General features: G+C 43.3%; 2 long non-coding RNA genes across 9 annotated transcripts in view; one reads left to right on the forward strand and one right to left on the reverse strand.

The window, feature by feature from the left end:
- Positions 1–1,746: 1,746 nt before the first annotated feature.
- Positions 1,747–18,753, reverse strand: LOC101788046 (uncharacterized). 8 transcript variants are annotated; one of them, XR_010046671.1, is made up of 5 exons: positions 18,627–18,753; positions 12,134–12,205; positions 10,480–10,660; positions 8,615–8,712; positions 1,747–6,731 (listed from the first exon to the last, which is right to left on the reverse strand). It is a non-coding gene; the product is annotated as an uncharacterized LOC101788046 (long non-coding RNA). The 8 variants fall into 8 exon arrangements; XR_010046670.1 differs by having other exon boundaries at positions 10,480–10,640; positions 18,627–18,749; XR_010046672.1 differs by lacking the exon at positions 18,627–18,753 and adding an exon at positions 13,813–13,827 and having other exon boundaries at positions 10,480–10,640.
- Positions 13,821–18,827, forward strand: part of LOC134475506 (uncharacterized) — a 41,140-nt gene continuing 36,133 nt past the window's right edge. Inside the window, exon 1 of the long non-coding RNA XR_010046666.1 lies at positions 13,821–13,972. This is a non-coding gene — a long non-coding RNA (uncharacterized LOC134475506). The remainder of the gene's footprint in view (positions 13,973–18,827) is intronic.

The raw sequence follows: 18,827 nt of genomic DNA on the forward strand, positions 1-18,827 counted from the left end.
AATTGTATCCTTTGGGATGTGGCTGTGTGGCCAGGGCCCTCGGGGACACCAGGCCGATGTCAAGGTTGAGGCAGGAAGACATTCAGACAGGAGAGTGGCTTGGGGATGGAGAGGAGATGCCTAAGCCAGAGGGGGCAGGAGGCATGAATGACAGGATACCCAAGAACACCAGATAGGAGCAAACAGCCCCAAAGGGAGAGAGACATCACCTGTGCTGAAGAGAGAGTGGAGGAGCTGTGGCCTTAAGGTTACACCACCAAGGGGGGCACGGAGGCCGATCCCTGAAGTGCCGGGGGGGGGGGGCGGTGGCTAGGGACAGCCTGAGAGAACCTAGGGCAGCCAGCTGGAAAGTCCAGGAGGCCGCCACATCCAGGCAGTACAGGACTGTGCCTTAACTCTTTCCCCATCAGCATCTTCAGGGTGCCTTTCCCGTCTTCCAGGGAGGCAGAGTTTGCTCTAACGTCCCTCTCCCCATTTGAGGGCTATCCTGAGATTTACAGGGAGCTCACAGTGAATGGACGCTTCATGATTGTGTCAGTCCTACAAGGAGCTGGGGCTCTAGGGATTGTGGCCACAAGTGCTCAGAGCTGAATTTTAATGGAGATGGGAGGCTCTGCAGAGTTATGTCTAAGTGCAATGTGTGGGGACTCTTTCCACTGATTTGATGTTCATTCTCTCTCACTTTTAGGAGATGGACTGCTCCAGACCCTAGCTGCCTGCAGGCAGTGTTTGCTGCCTTCATCCAAGACCTTTACTTCATCTTCTAGGTCATGCAGCTCTTGAGAACCCTGTCTACCTGCGTGTCTGGGTAGGAAAAGGGGGCTGAAACCCACGTGTCCCTTGTCAGACTAGGCATTATTCCCTACAGCTTGTTTATGAGATTAAGGGACACATTCTTCTTAGACCCCATTTTCTTGCCTTTAATGGTTATTGAGGTCTCATGCCTGCTTGTTTTGTTTCACTGTTGCTGGTGGAGAGACATGATGAAATGTTTGTCACTGCAGAAAATAAAGCTGAGCAATGATGCCAAGCTTGAGTTTCTTTTCAGGTACAACATTTCCTTATTTTCTAGCTTTTGCTGTCTGGAGACAGAGGGCAACATCTCATGGAGCACATATATTTACAGGTTAACAGATGTGGAGTTAATACATTGAACAAAAGTTAGATATAAATAACAAAGTTGACACAGGCCTTCGGATCTAGTGGGCAGGAGGTGAGGAGGGCAGAATTATTGTGCTGCCAGAGTGGGGGTTTTGGTCTTGTCAGCTCCTCCTCCTGCAAGGTCCCAAGCAAGGCACTGAGAAAGGAGGCTCAAGTGTGACTGAAGGGCCCGTGGCTCAGTGACCATCCCTAGTGGCCTGCTCTGTGACACCCCACAGGAGGTGAGCTCCCTGGGTCCCCAACTGGACACAGCCACTACCCTTGGTGGGAGGACTCTGGAGCCCGCTCCTTTCTGAGTCTGTCACCCTCAGCTGATACTATTCTGCCCCAACTTGCACTCCCAATGAGGCATCTCTGACCAGGGCAGTGAGAAGCTAGGACAGAAGGGTCCCCTGGAGCTGGACTCGGAGGAACCATTTCCTCCAGCACCAAGCTCCCAGTACCCAGCTGGGATCTCATTTCCTACATTCCTCACATCATCCGTCTCACCAAAAGGCCCTCTGACACTCATGACTCCATTCTTTCACATCTGAAAAAAGTTTTAAAAACTTGTTTATCCAAACAGCAATCCCAATGACAGACATATAAAAAGGAATAATGGTATTTATTGGGGAATAGAATAGTACTGCAACAGGAATGTGCATGCCATGACACATTATGAGTGCAGCTGAGGAGGTTGAAGCCAAGGAAAGTTTTTAGGGCAAAAATGGGGAGGACCACATAAAAAAGTGGGGTTTTCTTGAGAAGAGTTCTCACCATGTAGTGCAGGTTGGTCTTGATCTCATGGCAATCTTCCTGCCTCAGCCTCCTGAGTACTGGGATTACAGGTGTACACGGCCCTGCCTGGTACTCATCAGATATTCTGAGACACAGTAATCCTTGGCCACAAAGCTGGATCACAATGGGACACATGTTTGATACCTTGCACATTGTCCTTCATGTAGGCTAAATGATCCTGTGAGGAAATAACCTGAAACCAACAGTAAGGAAAAGTGGAACTGAAGGAGAATGGGTGGGGAGGAAACTTGGAGAGGCAGAGGCAGGTGGTTTCTTTGGAAAGGCTACGAGGAAGCCTCAGAGAACTCTCCGCCACGGTGATATTCTAGAGGGCCCAAAGGGCCTCCCAAGTCTTCCAAATTATTTTAGAAATGTCCATCACAACTGTGAGGAAGCCTCTCTTGGCTAATTTGTGTTTCTCTATTCACAGCAGAGGCATGATGACGTTAGGGCCCCAGGCAGCCCTGCAATGTAGCAACTTTCAGACTTCCTCTGAGTCAGGTGTCCCTGGGATCTCCAGAATCTGCATGAACTTAGTGATCGCAAGGGCAGGGTCACAGAATGGCTGGCAGGTTCCTTCTGGGCCTACAGGCAATAACTTCATGGTAGGATCCGCTGGTTCCCAGGCTCAAGGCTACCCAGACCTTTAGAAGTGACATTTCTCTGTCTTTGTCTTTGTCTCTGTGTCTCTCTCTCTGTGTCTCGGTCTGTCTCTGTCTCTCTGTCTCTGTCTCTCTCTCTCTCTCTATTTTACAGGGAATTGAACTCACAGCCTTGCGCTTGTCAGGCAGGCGCTGTACGACTGAGCTGTGTCCCCAACAGGAGTGACATTCTTCATTCATGTTTGGCAGAAGTAGACAAGTGATGCCTGATGCCACTAGATAACAAATAAAAGCACTGTAAATGCAATGACTGTAAGGTTAGATGCACAATCGAATGATCTGCAAAACTAATTTCTCTAAAAATGAATAATGAATCTTCATCATGTTATGTGAGATGTAAAAGATAACAATTTTCCTAAAATATTTATGTAACTATTGAGTGATTCTCCTGAATCAGGCACTGCATATAATCCTTTCTGTAGGCATGTAATGCTTAAAATCAGCACATCAGGCTGTCATGCTTCCCCTTTCAGATGACAGAATCAAAGGACAAAGACCACAGTGAGTAGAATAAAAAAATGCCATGTGCAGGATGCAACAAGGTGAGCTCAGATTAGCAATTCAGCAAGGATGACAAACAGGATAGGCAATCAGAGGAGGGGCGAGGAAAGAAAAAGGGGATTAAGAAGGAAAAAACTATATTACGTGCATGTACACAATCTCCAAGATGATTAGAAACTGCATGTACTGCAAACATGCTACTAAAGCAAAAGTGGTAAACTATGCACATGTTAGAAAATAATCAGATACGGTTTTATATGTATGAAAGCGAGTTTCTGTGTTTTCATTGAAGTTTGAAAATTTTTATGACAAGGTCTGTCAGTGCAGTTCAGGCAGGTTTGAACTCACTGTGTAGCCCAAACTGGCCTTAAATTCATGGCCATCTTCCTGTCCCAGCTATCCTAGTGCTGGGATTACAGGCATGTTTCATGATGCCCAGCTGGATTTTTCTTTATTACATAAATGCACCTAATTTAGTATTGTCTACAGGTGAAGCAGAGAAAAAGCAATGATTAATATACATAAATCAGGATGTTTACTGTCAGGTGAAGACAAGATGTAAACCATGTGTTGTCAGAGAATTCTGATATTATACGTTTTTCCAAAATTTTTTTCAATTTTAATGAATTATGAAAAAAATTTAAAACTTATTAGCTAGGCATGACAATGTCTGTCTATACTCCTAGCATTCTGAAAGGCTGAGACAGGAGGTTTTCAAGTTATAGCTTAAGTTAATTTTCTCATTGCTGAGAAAATACCCAACATCTACAAGTTAAAGGTGCAAGGATTTATTTAGCTCACAGTTTGGGAAGGTTTCAGTCCATAGTCGGCAGGCTCTGAGACAGGATGACATGGCAGAGGGGCTCTGAAGTTGAGGAAGGGTCCATGGCGTGGCAGAGCAGGTAGAAGAAAGCAAGCCACCAGCACCAGCATTACCAGCAGCAGAAAGATCCCTTTTATCCTTCCAGGCTACCAGCCTTTTGGGTGGTGCCATCCACGCACAGGATGGGGCATTCTTAGTCCCAGTATCACACACCCTAATACAGCCACCTTCAAATCTCCCCACCTAGGATCACGTGAGGATTTGGAGGAACATGTAGCAAAAGACATAACAGAGCTCAAGCTGGGTAACTTAGCAATTAGAAGACCATGTCTCAAAACTCAAAGAACTAATAGGTGGCTGGAGATGTAGCTCAGTGCAAAGGATCAGGATTAAATCCTCAGTTCCACACACAAAAAATGGAAACATCATACAGTGTGAGTATTAAATTAAAACAGTATCGTCAAATATTGTTTTATTGATTTTACAACCTTCCTTTATTTACTCTTGGAATATCTTGGAGTATATCACCAGACACGTCAATTTACCTCCATGAAGTGCCATCAAGTTACTGCATGAACAGCCTACTGGTGTAAAAAGGAACCCATTCCTTTAATACTCTTCACTGGGACTAGTTCCCCACTGGTCTAGGAATAGGGAAGTGAAGAAAGAAGACTGAAATCTATTAGTGATTCACACTCCCATTTTAAGGGAGCTTGTCTAGAACTGTCTCTCCTAGCCTCGGAAGTTATATTTAAGGGGCGCTTCCACACCAACTTCTTAGAATAGGACTCAGGAAAACAACGTTAACTGCATTTAGTTGCCAATAACTGCTTTTGGTCTAATCTCCACTTATCGCTTTTGTTCTTACCACATTTATTCTTGATTGCCAGATTCTGAATTTGATTTTGATGCCTATTTTCCCCTGTCTATATTGGAAACTAGTCAGACTACATTCTGTAATTTAAGGTAAGATTGGTTTTTCCTCAACTGCTTCCTTCGTCCAGTATCATGAATTCCTCCTCTCAGAGAATGATTTGATGGCCGTGCCTGGTGGTACATGCCTGAATCCTAGCACTTGGGAGGCTGAGGCAGGAGGACTGACAAGACGTTGAGGCCAGGTAGAGCTACATAGTGAGTTACCAGCCTGAATGACAGATTGAGACCCTGTTGCAAAAACAAAACAATGAAAAGATTTGTTTATGGTCATAGGTACCATAAGTACGATATTTGCTCTTCAAGCATTTATCTTATTTTTCCTGTTTAATTCACAAAAATAGTGTGTACTCTTACTTAAAGTGAAATCAGTACAGTTACTTGAGCAGGCAATCTTATGAGGTATAGAAGCTTTGTTTGGTACTGGGGATTGAACTCAGGGCCTCACACTTGGCAGGCAGGCAATTACACTGCAGATCTAAATTCCTGGCTGGAGTTGAGCAGCATGTAGAAAGTTGTTTGACACTGAAAAGCAATTATGATAAATTCTGCTTTTGTTGTCCTTATTACTATTATTATTACTGGCTTTTTAGATGGTCTTGAACTCACTACACTGCCCAGGCTGGACTTGAACTCACGGTGTTCATCCTGCTTCAGCATCTGAAATGTTGGCATTCACGGTGCATACCACCACACCTGGCTGGTTGTCATTGTTTTCAGAAAAAGGGAAGCAGGCAGCAGAACCAGGGCTGAAGCCAGGGTCAATAAGTAGGCTTTTGTCTTCCTCCTGGAGGCAGCAGCTCGAGGACTTTCCATTTACAACACTTGAATCATCCTATGACAAGGGAATAGCTTGGGGCCAGGGTACGGCCTGGGACCCTGTGGAACAGACAACCTGCCACAGCTTGAGGCATGTCACCCACTGGTCTGAGCTTGGAAGTGTTCACCTAATAACCTTCCACCAAGAAGTTGAGGCCTGAGTATAGGCCTGCTTTCCAGAGAGGGAAACAGTGACACAGGGAGATGATGTAGTTTGCCCAAGGTTATAGGAAGTAAGCAGGAAAATGGGACTTCAGTGCAGGCAGTCCAACTCCAGAGCCCTCCCTGGAGCCCTGAGCTGGGCAGCTTCCAGGTAGCTGTCTGCAGGTAGACACGCCTGCAAAGTCTTAACTACACAAATGAAGCAAATACGTGTGTGATACTGACCCGCAGCTGCTCAGCAGCACACTCCTCCTACCTTAACCAGGACAAAACTTGATGGCCTGTTTGCTGGCCGGGAAGGCTAAAGCATCCTTCCTAGTGCTTATAACTTAAGAGAACACTGCCTACACCACACTCCCACCACAACGATGAGATCATGGGACAAGGTATGCTAAGGTTCTTCTGTTTCATCTGTTTGGAAACGGATTCTCCCCTGGTTGCGGCAGAGGCTGGCCGTGTGCTAGAGCGCAAGCCACTGCCGGCTGAGCTATTCCAACCCGCAAACTGAAGACAGTGATAACTTCTCCTCCTGTCTTTCTGTCTGGAAGGAATTTGACACAAGGTCTGATTTTTATGTAAAACAAACACATTTAGAGAAAAATTGTGACTTCAAAGATAACGATGGTTCAGTTGGATGAAGAATAAATTGTCTATGAAGAGGCAGGTATAATTTTCACATCACTTAACGCCTTGCTACCTTCGTCGATGTTTTACACATCACCATGCCTTGCTGCTTTCGCTGGACACGTCCCTCGTTCACGAGACTCCACTGATGAGACCCCAGCGCAGTCAGGGAGCTGTGTGCTCTGACTAGGGAACTGGGTACTGTGTGGGCTGATGTAACTTACAGACTGGAATCACTTTATTCTGAGGTCCATGTCCTTGTCATTAACCTGCCAACACAAAGCACAGGCCATAAAAACACATCAGAGAAGTCAAGAAAGTGGAAGAATCCATACAGTGCAAAATCAAGTCAGGAGAACAATGTGCTGTTCATCTTTCACCCTACCGTCTCCCATTTTGTTTTCCTTTTTCCTCTCCCTCTGCAGTCTGCTTCTCTTCTTTCATCCCTCCCTCTCCCTCTTCCTTGCCTGCTTCCTTTCAGACCTCACACATTGGTCGTGAGTCATTCCTGAACTCAGTTTCCGGCCTAGAGGCAAGTCTATGGGAATGGCCTGTGAGCTGTGTTCTACTGATCAGTGAGGTTGATCCCCATGGCATCAGGGACTGCCTGCATTGACAAGCTGTGGTTCTGGGTTTTCATCTTGGTATTCAGCATCTGCCCTCCCTCCCTCCCTCCAGGGGAACACCACTCTGGAATAACGCTTCAGTGCAACGCAGGGCTCACTTTGGAAGCTGAAGAAGGGAGGTATCCCTGTCTTTCAGGCACTCCCTTTCCAGCTTCATAGCAGCCAGCCACTGGACAGAGACTTGGGAAGATTACTTGAATCTCTGCTTGGTGCTGTGAGCCTGGTGCAGGTGACACACAAATGAATGAAGGATGCTGAGAATCATTTCCCCCAAGCTGCAGTGGTGTACAGGTGGCACCATCCTGCAGGGGACGCTGTGTCTGCCTGTCAGTGTCCAGGGATGGCAGGCATCTGCGAAGACCGTTCTGGCTACACTGTGTGGCCTCACTGAGCCGGCTGCCCCCATCCATTTCCTATAGCTCCCTTCTAGATTTCCACTGATTCTTTGGCTTCCAATCTCCACACAGTACATTCTTCATTCTTTCAAAAAATAACCTGAGTTGGATGTAGGCATCATGTGACCCAACAGTTTCAACCTAAATGTGTACACCACAGAAATGAGCTCATGTATTCATCAAAACAAATATGTTAAAGTGTTCACGGCTGCACTGTCTATCACAAGCCCAACCTTGAAAGTGCCCAAATGCCCATGAGGAGGAAACAAACATTTAGGGACAATCACAGAACGAATTCCTATACAGCATGGGCAACAAGAGTCTGTAGCACCCCCTTCCCTAACAAGGGAACCCAAATTCATGGATGTGAGGTATGACAATTGAATATCACGCTGTTGCAAGTAGGGACCAAGTTACTCCTAAGGGCACAGTAACCCAAAGTGAGGCATGGCACGGCTTCTAGAAAGTTCTGTTCTTGACCATGGAGCCTGTCATCCATTGTGTTCAGACTGTGAAAATTCTCACAGCTGGACACTTTTGGTTTGGTTGCTCATCTGTATGTACATTTTACTTCAATACAAATTTGAGTTTTGTAGCTCCCAATAAACGAAAAACTAACTTCACTTTCTAATGCTTCTGCAGGAGAGCAACCAGAGTATATCCTCATCTAATACATTAAAGGGCAGATTAGGTGCAGGAGCATGAGCACCAGGTGAGTATACACTGGAAGACCGAGTATCACTTTCCGTGATTAAAACCACATGTGGATAATATAGACAACTTCAAAATTCATCCGTTTAGTAACAGAAACCGAAAAAATAAACGAAGGGGGTAGTAGATAGACATTGTGGCTCAAGGTTAAATTTGCCAGACAATTAATAACATAACAATGGCTGGATATTTACACAGGGCCATTCTGTTTTACCCATCTTAAATGGAACATGGTTGCTTCCCTGTCTAAAAACATATATGATGGGGAAAATAGGACTTAAAACTTCAAGTTAAACATGCAAACATGTTGAAAAATACGACAGTACTCTACAGAGGCTTCTTTCTCTTATTGCTAGCCACCACAGTTAAATACTTTTGGTTTGGTATGAAAATGGAAAACACATCTGCGATAGAACTCACTTCTATTGCTCCCAGATGTTCTCATAGTAGCCTTGAGTGTTTCCTTGGTGACTCCATCATAGGGAAGCGGTCTCAAGACTGTTCTTTCCAGCAGGCCCCTGAGAACATATAAGGACAGTCATCAGGAGGAATAAGTCTTTCAGAACCATAGGTCACTTGATACATTTCAGTCTTCTCCACTTCTTGAATTTGGTCTCTTAACACCTGTGCCATCGTGGCTCAGCCTGTTCTGCAGGCCTACTCTCTCCATGCAAATTCTTCTATATTCAAGAACTCAGAACCTGAGTTTAAATTCTCTGACCATAGACTTGGGTCTTCACACTTTTGATATCTCTTCAGTCCCATGGACCTTATCGTGCATTTATTCTGATTCCCCATTCCTTGCAAACGCCTTATTTTTCCAATTCAGCACTTTTGATCTGGCTTCATGTGGCTCCCTCTTTGATTAAAAAAAGCAATGGCTCACTTTGGGGAAAGGGGATCATCATCATATAGACTGCTTAACAGCATCGTATTTTTAAGAATTTCTGCTATTGCTGTGTAACAAATGTTTGGCTTGGACTCTTCTCACAGATAATCCTGACTGTGTTCCTAAACTGGCAGGATGTTACCAAACCTGTTTACATAGTGAATATCAACGGAGTACCACATTAACCAACAATATTTAATATGTGAATGGGAGAAATTTACAAACAGAAGACAATATTGTAAAACCTGTTGAAAGCCACACTGTCCCTGGGAAAATGATGTCAGACTGACACTGACACTGGAGGGTGTCTTTAAATTACAGGTAGTGGGAGAAAGACTGAGTCACAAATTGCAAGGACGTACACAGGCATGAAATATTTTTAAATTTTGGGGTGTGGTGTGGTGAAGCCTCCGGTCAGCTGAAGAGAGTCACATCCACTGAGAGAGAAGTCCAATTGCTCTCCCACCAATTTAAGTTCTGTTATTCGCATAGCTCATTTTGCTTCTCACTGATCTGCATGACCTTTCCTATACATCAGATTTCCACATGTTTCTGGTCTTTGTCCCCTTCTATTGATACACTTACACTGAAAACAAACTTTAGCTTTCGGGACTATTTTCCCTGTGATAAAAATGATTATATTAAATTGATTTGGACATACTGAGGCTTAAATACGACTGCTGGAGACAGCAATCATGGACTTTGAAGCTCAACATAAAATAGGAGCTTCAGGAGAGGCCGGGCTAGGAGCTGAGCAGCTTGGCTGTGGTAGCAGCTGCAGTGGCAGCAGGGATGGCAGGGCTGCCACATGGCAGGCCTAAGGTGCTTTAGACTTTCTGCACAGGGTCCAGCAAATTGTTACCCAATCTGATTCAAGTCTTCCCTAGAATACTTCTACAGCTGTAGTGGACCAGTCAGTGTATGGATATGGAGTACAGAAGAGGGGGCTGGATGATGGAGTAGGTAACCAGTCAGGGGCTCTGGCACATCAAAGGGCAGTCACAACAAAAAAAATCCAAAGTGCCTGATAAAATGGTTGCAAAGCAGGCAGGAACCTCTGGAGCATCAATCAGCAGTCAGGAGTTTCCCAAGGTGCTTCACAGGAACCCAGCCCCAAAAGGGAGCCCAGCCTGAGGACAGTCACCATTAGGGGCATCCCGCAGCAGACTGAGGTGGTGAGACATCTCATACACAAGCAAATTGGTGAAATCGGCCTCCGTGGCCCCCAAGCCTTTGGGCAGAGCCCCTTCAGCCATCTGCCCTGCCACCCCAACACCACCCTGAGTGACCCAGGGGAAGCAGCCGCACAGCAGGTCCCGACCCACCAGAGCCAACTTCAGAACAGCTAGCCAGACCGCAGGGGAGCCTTGGAAAATTAGAACAAAAGCAGACTCACCCAGATCATGTGGCCAGCGCTGCTCCTTGGGCCAGCTCCCCGGCATACTAACACTGCCTGCCCTGAAGTGCCCAAAGAAACTTCCGTGGGAGGAAATTCGCGCAGGCGCAGTGCAGGCTCGCGGCCCAGAGCAGTGAAGCCCCGCCCTGCTGCTGCTGCTTCTGGAAATCAGAAGGAACACCTGTGTGTAACAGGGGGTTTTAGATTTGCAAACCTTCTGAGGAAGAACCTTTATTTGTTCTGTAAAACGTTACGCTTAGAGTCTGACTTTCCCTAACAGTTGGCAAAATTAGATACTAAGAATTGCTGATAATTTTTGTTTCCTTAATTTTGTTGGTTATTTCCAAAGTGTGAGCTCTGGGATTCTTTTTGGACAATACCTGTAAATTCAGGTGCCAGAATTTGCTTTGGAGCAGTGACATTTCAACTGGAGTTTTTCTGTTTGTTTGTTTGTTTTTTTCCTTTTTTTTTTTTTGGATTTGTTTCATGACTTTTCATTACATTTTTTTTTTTTTTTTTTGGTTTGTGGATTTTTGTTTCTTTTTTTTTCCTGCTGCAAAAGAAAGTGGCTTGGAATTTTTAGGTAGTATGTAAGCAAATCTTTAAAAAAATTTAAAACAGTATTTAAATAGTCTTGATTGTATAAAGTCTCTAAATGTCTTAGTTCTAAGTTCTTATATCTTGGATGTCTGGTTTTATTACCTTTATAAAATGAATTATTATGTGTTGATGTGTTGCTTTTATTTATTTATTTAGAAACAAGGTCTCACTACATAGTTTCCGATGGCCTTGAACTCACTGTGTTGCCTAGGCTGGCTTTGAATTTGCAGGGATCCTCCTGCTTCAGCTGCCTGGAATGTTGGGATTATAGGCATGCACCACCATGCTTGGCGAAATCTGAAATATTGTGTAAAGTAATTAATCACATGAACTCTGAATTGAGCAGATAACTGTACTGTTGATCAAAGGCATTGGGAAGGGAAGCTTTATACAACTTGTATAACTTCTAGAGTTTCAAGGAGGTAAAATAAAACAGTGTCAATGTGCTCAGCTTTTATTTTCATGTCTTCCTTCCTGCTTGCAATTGTATGTCTAAAACCTCCAAGCTGATTGTACAAACAAACAAACAAACAAAAAACCTGACATTCTGGATGGACATGGTGGCACACTGCTGTAATGCCAGCACTTGGGAGGCTGAGGCTGGAGGATCTAGCAAGTTCCAGACCAGCCTGAGCTACAAAGTGAACCCATGCCAGCCTGAACTGCAAAATGAGATCCTGTCTCAAAAAGACAACAAAGAACCAAACAACGCCCTCCATTTTCTCAGTAATATAAATACGGTTGTTTTTACTATTAAAGAGGAATTCAATATAAGTTTTAATAAACACTGTGGAATATTACACTGTATAAATGTAATTAATTTTTAATTCCAATATGTTTTTTGCCTATTTCTTTAAATTATTTTCCTAATATTTCTTCATTAACCAGGTGAATAAATAATTCTAGCATGGTCTCTAGTATGAATTAAATAATTTTGATTTAATAAAGAGATAATAAAATTTCTGATGCTACTGTAGTATATATTGAAGAGATAACTTGTATTTTAAAGGAGAAAAATGGAATTGCAGCTATTTGTCTTGTATTTTTAACTTACCTGAGAGTCATTCTATGTGAAGTGTACTGAAGCTCCGGCTTCTGGTGATTCCTCCTTAGTTTCTTTACAGTACTTGAAAGGTGTAAGGGGTAAAAAGGCAAGCGGAGAATGTTTGAAAAATAAAATCAGTAGCTTCACAAGTGTTGGTCATATTCCCTAACAACAGCATCATAAAAAGTCAACTACGTAGAAATTTAAGTCTAGCACTGGGTGGGAACATCACTGAGCTTAATGTCCTTACACTGTGAAAAAACTATCCTCCAAGATTAAGGAGTTCACTCACCCTCACATATCAAATAGTAATAAAATCAGAAACCATATGAAATTTCCTAAAACTAAGGTTCTGTCCATGCTATTTCAGCTGGCTCTTTGTGAGAATCCAGTGAAAACAAGAATGAGAAGGAAAATAAAACTGGAAACCAGGAACGTTTGTTGGATTTTTTTTTTGTACAGGGAAGCACATTCCTAACCTTATTTTTGCCGGGCAGGTGCTAAATCATCAGCCTGTCATTGGGGACAATTGTCCTTTAAGCAGTCCTTGAGTTCCTTCATATGAGTTTATTATATCTATCTAGAAATAACAAACAACGAAGCAAAACTACAGGCCTCGAGGAGCCCCAACTCTGCACAACCCAGGATCTCCCCTCCATAGAAGGGCATGCACTTTTTTTTTTTTTTTTTGCTTTTTATTTGTTTGTTTTTCTGTGTGTTTCTTTCTTTTGAGACAGGATGTTGCTATGCAATCCCGGCTGCCTTTGAGCTCAATTTGTAGCCCAGGCTGGTGTCAAAATCACAAGGATCCTCCTGCCTCGGTATCCCAAGTGCTGGGATTAGAGGTGTGTACTGTACCACCACGTCTGGCTAGTGCATAAACTTTAATGCTAGGATTAGTTCTTGTGCACTGAACAAGGAGCACCTTGCAGAGGTCCAGTATCTTCAGGGCCCCACCCAGAGCCCCTTGCTCTGGCTGTCCCTGACCCTAGCTAATGCTGCTCCACTTCCACCCCCATCCTTCTGTGTGGCCATCCCAGTTTATTTTCTTCGTAGCACAGAGTCACTACCTTGCATTGCACTGTTTATGTGTTTACTTGTTTATCACCTGTCTTCTCCACCAGAGGTAAACTACATGAGAGCAGGAGCTTTGATTCAGTGTTATATCCAGTGCCCAGCACGGCGGCTAGCACTCAAGTGTTCAATAAATGATTTGTTGAATGAATGAAGAAAGCACGGAATGACAGATTGGGAACACATTCATGCCTAGAAAGTAAGTGATGCAAAAAGCAAGAGGATCCCTATGGGTTATTGCCCAGGATGGCAGAAACAGTGATGCCTTGGTTCATTTTTCCTACCACCAGGGCTCCTAAGGTCTCTGGACTAAACCACATTACAAAGGGAGGGCGAGAGGGGTAACTCTGAAGGGAGACAAGTTCACAGGCTGTTATCTTCTTCCTCCCTGCTTTGGACACTCAGATCTCCTCCTCCAACTAAAGTTAAAAATGTATAATGTTTCTACCAAAACATAAGTCTAACATAGCGGTGTTGTTGTGTCTGGGTGCCCCTCCAAAGCTGCAAACAGTAATGGAAGTGGCTGAATCCAGCGTTTGTGATTGGTTCACTGTCTAGCTGGGATTGGCTGTGTGAGCGCTGCCCCCGCCCAGAGGCCAGTAACCAGCACAAACCTTCAGGAAAGGGAGGAGGCCGGCTTTTCCCGTTTTAGGGGGGTTTATTTTATTTAACTTTACCCTTTTCCTTCTTGTTAATTGCTGCCGTGAACGCTTGCCTCAGCCATGCCACCCTGCATTGGAGCCAGCTAAGTATCTACTGAAATCACCAAAAACTGTAAGTTAAATAAACCTTTCCTTCATTCATTTTGGGATCAGGTATTTTCAAGACACATAGAGAAAAAGCGTTTTGCAGAATGCACAAAATAAAAGTTTCAGAACGTGTATACATGCCAAAGATTTCTCTGATACATCAACTTAGCGGGCACTATGTGTCAACCAAAATCTAAAATCAAATAGAATGCCTTCTCAGAAGGGATGGATATAGGTGGATGTGAAGATAAGTGGGTGCACAAATAACTGGACACAAGAAAAGCTTTGTCAGGGCTCAGTGATGTGGTTACTTTGGAAATGCCACACATGGTCCTAGTGGGAACTCTCCTTCTTCAAATTCACTGAGCAGGAGGGGATTAAGAAGCAGGGAGGGGTGTGAATTCTCTTGTTCTTTTAATATTAACTATTTAGCATGTGTCATGCCCTCTGCTAAGTGTTGAGATACATACCATGAGTCACCTCTGGAAAGAGTTTGTATTCATTTTTTTTATTATTAATCCTTTTGAGACAGTGTCTCACTATGCTCTTCAGGATGTCTTTATGCTCAATTTGTAGCCCAGGCTGGTCTCAAACTTGCCACAATCCTCCTGCCTCAGCCTCATGTATTTTTGAGGGCAGCTGGCAAAAGGCAGCTCAGAATGCTGGGATATAGTAACATTTCAGCTATGGAGACAGCCTGCCGGAATCCTGTGACTGGGATACAAGAGGCTATTTTGGACACACATTCAGGGTTCCTTCCGTCAAAATCAAGTGATGCAACACACTTGACATGAATCAGTGAATCAAAAAACCTTACCAAAATCTTGTAAGAAGAAGCAATGTGCTGGTGAATGCTGTCAATCTTTACTGGGCCTGTGCAGCTACATACAGGGTTTCTCTCCAACTGGCACAGCTTTTATGTTTATTAACTGTTAAAGAATGTTTTATATGACTGATATTTTGGATAGTTTTTCTCCTTGGTGTGGACTCTGTTGGGTGCAGTGGTGGGAGCTCTGACTGAAGTCCTTCCCACACTTGTAGTATTTATAGAGCTCCTCTTTTGTGTAGACTCTTTGATGCACAGAGTACAAGAGATGAACCTAAAGTAATTCCACAGTGTTCCCATTTGAAGGGTTTTTCAACTATTAGCAAAAATAAAACACCAAAGTAAAAATAAATAAGTGTTGTGCGGGTTTATGTTTCCAGCTGAGAAACACGGAAAGTCTCTGAATGTCACTTTTGCTGTCCATCAGACTAGAAGAACCAGGCCAATAGAGGACCAGGGAGATTTGATTTGAAATAATGCCTTTGTGTGGTCACAGAAACCAAGCCAGAGAGGGAATTCAATGTAAATTGTTGCATTCCTTGGCAAGGGAGCGAGGACACCCCACAGAAAGGGACAGGATCTACTAGAACCATAATGGAAGAATGAGGAGGGGGAGCAGGTTGGGCAGCATGTTGGAAGACATTATTCTCCTTTATATATCAGCAAACAGAGCTCATAGAATATAAATCAAAAAAGAAAGGAAAAGACAAAAAGAGATGAAGGCAGAGAAGAGATAGATAGACTTATAGAGCCCAGAAAGCACTCAGATGTTAGGACATGAAGAAGGTTCAGAGTTTATATACCTGGTGCTTTCAGGTCAGAGGGCCAGAGAAGTGAGAGCCACAGAGGGAGAGAACCATGCCGTCCTCAGTGGGCCCCGTCTGAGGCTTCAGCAGAGCAGAGATGAAAGCAAGCAACGTGAGGAATCTGTAGGGCCTGGAAAAGCACCTGCCCTCAAGTGGATGCAGGGTACAGCAGCCCAGGTGTCCAGGAGAGAAGTTCCTAGCAGTCAAGGAAAATGGCAGGACTTGACATCCATCAAAAGAGAAACTACTAGAGATGCAAAAGCAGCAAGAAAACACAATCCTTCAGTAGGAAAGAAATCAGTGAACAGATGGTATCCAGATTGGGAAGGAGGGGAAAATACCTGCCTTTGTTTACATATATGGCCATGAATGAAGAAAATCCAATAAATTTATAGGGTTTACATCAATTTGAGCTCAACAGGTTTCAGGACATAATTTATTTTACAGAGCTACTAAGAAGCTTAATTCTTCCTGTTGAAGAGATTCCTCCTCTTTGTAAAATATGTGCTTGAGAGAACTAGAAGGGATATAAAAATGTCTCAAAGCTAAAAGAAAGCTTCACACCACCCTTATAAGCAAGGATGGTGTTTTTTTTTTAGGAGCTAGGAACCATCTCTTTGAAATTAAATATAGACAGCAGCAAAGAGGATGATGCACTCCTTCATTTGCAGTGAGAGGGTAGAAGCCTAACTTCATTGGGTACCTCCATTTGGCTAAACTATCTCTTGTCATCAAAGTTGTGTTATGCACATATAGCAATGCTCTCAAGGATGTGTAATTTGTGTGAGCACCCAAAGAGGGGATAAAAACCCATTGACTGATATATATATGGTGACCCAGTCACCACGTACACTGTGGAAACCATGTGTAATTTATCGAAGCTGCTTTTTTCTTGTATATTTAACTCACCTGAGAGTTCTTCTGTAAGGGTACATTTATGCAAATTGCAAAGACATTGTTATAAAGCAGTAAAATTACAGACATGATATAGCAAGTTAAAAATCACATACCGTCATATGCCTAAGCTGCTACTGCTTGTTACGGAAGGAGTCTGCTAAATTCAGTTAGCCTTTGACTGTCTCAGACCAGATTGTTGCTTCTGACAATGTGATTGGTCAGTTTGAATATTTCAAGCTTATATTTTCCTTAGTTAGAAGAGTTTGTATTGTTTCTAGCTTACTTCATGGTCTTTGTATTTGACAGAGTGGCTCAGTCTAGGACACCCTTAACTTTTCTTGCTCCACTTGAATCCTCTCCCCTCATACATTGTGGTAAACAATGCCTTTAAGTAAATCTATTTACTTAAGTAAGTATATATATTACCTGACATTATGTGACTCAATACAATTCATTCAACCCATCCTGTAATAACCTGTCATATGCCTTGTACTTTACGCTTGTAAACTATATATAAACTGAACACAAATCTAACTTGGGGCCTAGTGATTTGGATTCAGTGCTGGCAGCCTGCCAGCATAATAAAGAAGTTGCCTTCTAGATTCCTTGGGAAAAAGAATCTTCCATTCAGTTTGATACTGCTTTTTTCCAATTCCATTTGAAATATACTGAGGATACAGTTTCTCATTTTTTCTCCTTATTTTCCTTAAAGTGCTTCAAATGTCTGTTTAAAAAAGGCAATGGAGAGGTTAAAAATAATTAGTAGCTTCACTCAGTGGACACTTATGTTCAAAATCAAGATAGCACAGGAGAGAAGATCTATAAATGTGTTGATTGTGATAATTCTTTTATCACTACAACAAAACATAATAAGCATAAGAAAACCTGCACTGGAGACAATTTACACCTGTAGTGAGTGTAAAAGTGACTTCAGTAATAGTTCAAACCTTTGTATATAGCAGAGGGTCCACAAATTATACATCAATGTCCTAACTAGCCCTGTAGTTATAAGGAGAGATTTCAGCTCTGAGAGGTGCAATCATTATGTACTACAAATATCTATCAATAAAAATTAAAACTAAAAAATAAAAGATGTGCTTATTTTCATTTGTATAAATTAAGTTGTATTTAATCTGCTAGGGCAGCCATGACCACCCTCGATAGCTGGTTTGATCAAAACAAAGAGATTTCCTTCCTCACTGTTCTTGAGGGACCTACCTGTCCATGATGAAAGTGCTGGTGAATTCTTTCTGGGGAGGGTTCTGCTCCTTGCTTAGTCAGCCACTCACATGTCCTTGCCCTAGCACCTGTGTCCTGATAAGAGTGCAAGAGCCCCTATCTTTTCTTAAAAGGACAAAATTCATATTTGCATGAGTACAAAACTCAGGGGCCTCCTTTACCTTCACTGCACCCTCTGAGATGAAATCTCTGCATATAACCATGGGACTGCTTAGGATTTCAATGTGTAGTATACACGAGGACACAGATAGCCTGTTACCTCAAGTGAATAATATACATATGGTCACCAGTCACTGTGTATCCAGCAGACAAACAATGTATGAGTGATGCTCAGGCAGCGATGACAAACCCCCCTGGTTGGCTGGCTAAAACAGGAGACTCATTTTCTCACTGTTCTAGAGGCAACTGTCCATGATGAATCAGTTGGTAAAATCTTTTTGTGACTACTCTGGCCCTGGCTTATTTGCAGACAACTGGCATGGCCTTTCATTAGCACCTGTGCCGTGGGAGGCCCCAGAGCCCCTGTCTTTTCTTAAAAGGGTACAATCTTTCAGCTTCAGACTACCAAACTCAGGGTCTTCTTTAGCCTTTCCTGCACCCTCAAAGATGAAATCTCTGCATATGACCATGTGACTGCTCAGGACATCAATGTGTATCATACACAAGGACACAGACAGCCCATTACATCGAGTGATTCATTCACGTAGGGTCACCAGTCACCTTGTACACTGTAGACAAACCCTTTGTGAGTGATGGGCTGTCCAGCCTGTCCTTGCTGAGGATGGGTGTAGAGTGGGTGCACCTGCCTAGCTGCAGAAAAGGGGAAGACTGATTGCTGCCCGTGCAGTCTCCTAGTCTTCACTGCTGTGAAGCGCATCACACTCTTATTCAGGCACAACCTTGCTTCCTACCTTTGTGCAGATATGTTCCTGCTGAGTTGCGAGGTGATTTTCCCAGTATTTTCCCAACACTGCAGCCACTCCTACTCCAGAAATTCAACTGCTTCTCCCAACATTTTCTTCACTGGTTTGACACAGGAAAAGAATGTCAGAAATTTTTTCACCCAGTCTTTCTGGATTGGTTGCTCTTCTGCAGTGAAGTAAGTAACTACT

The sequence above is a fragment of the Cavia porcellus genome, unplaced genomic scaffold (genome assembly GCF_034190915.1).
Source record: "Cavia porcellus strain 051 isolate PalLab524CR breed Dunkin Hartley unplaced genomic scaffold, mCavPor4.1 scaffold_3, whole genome shotgun sequence".
Lineage (NCBI taxonomy): Eukaryota > Metazoa > Chordata > Mammalia > Rodentia > Caviidae > Cavia > Cavia porcellus.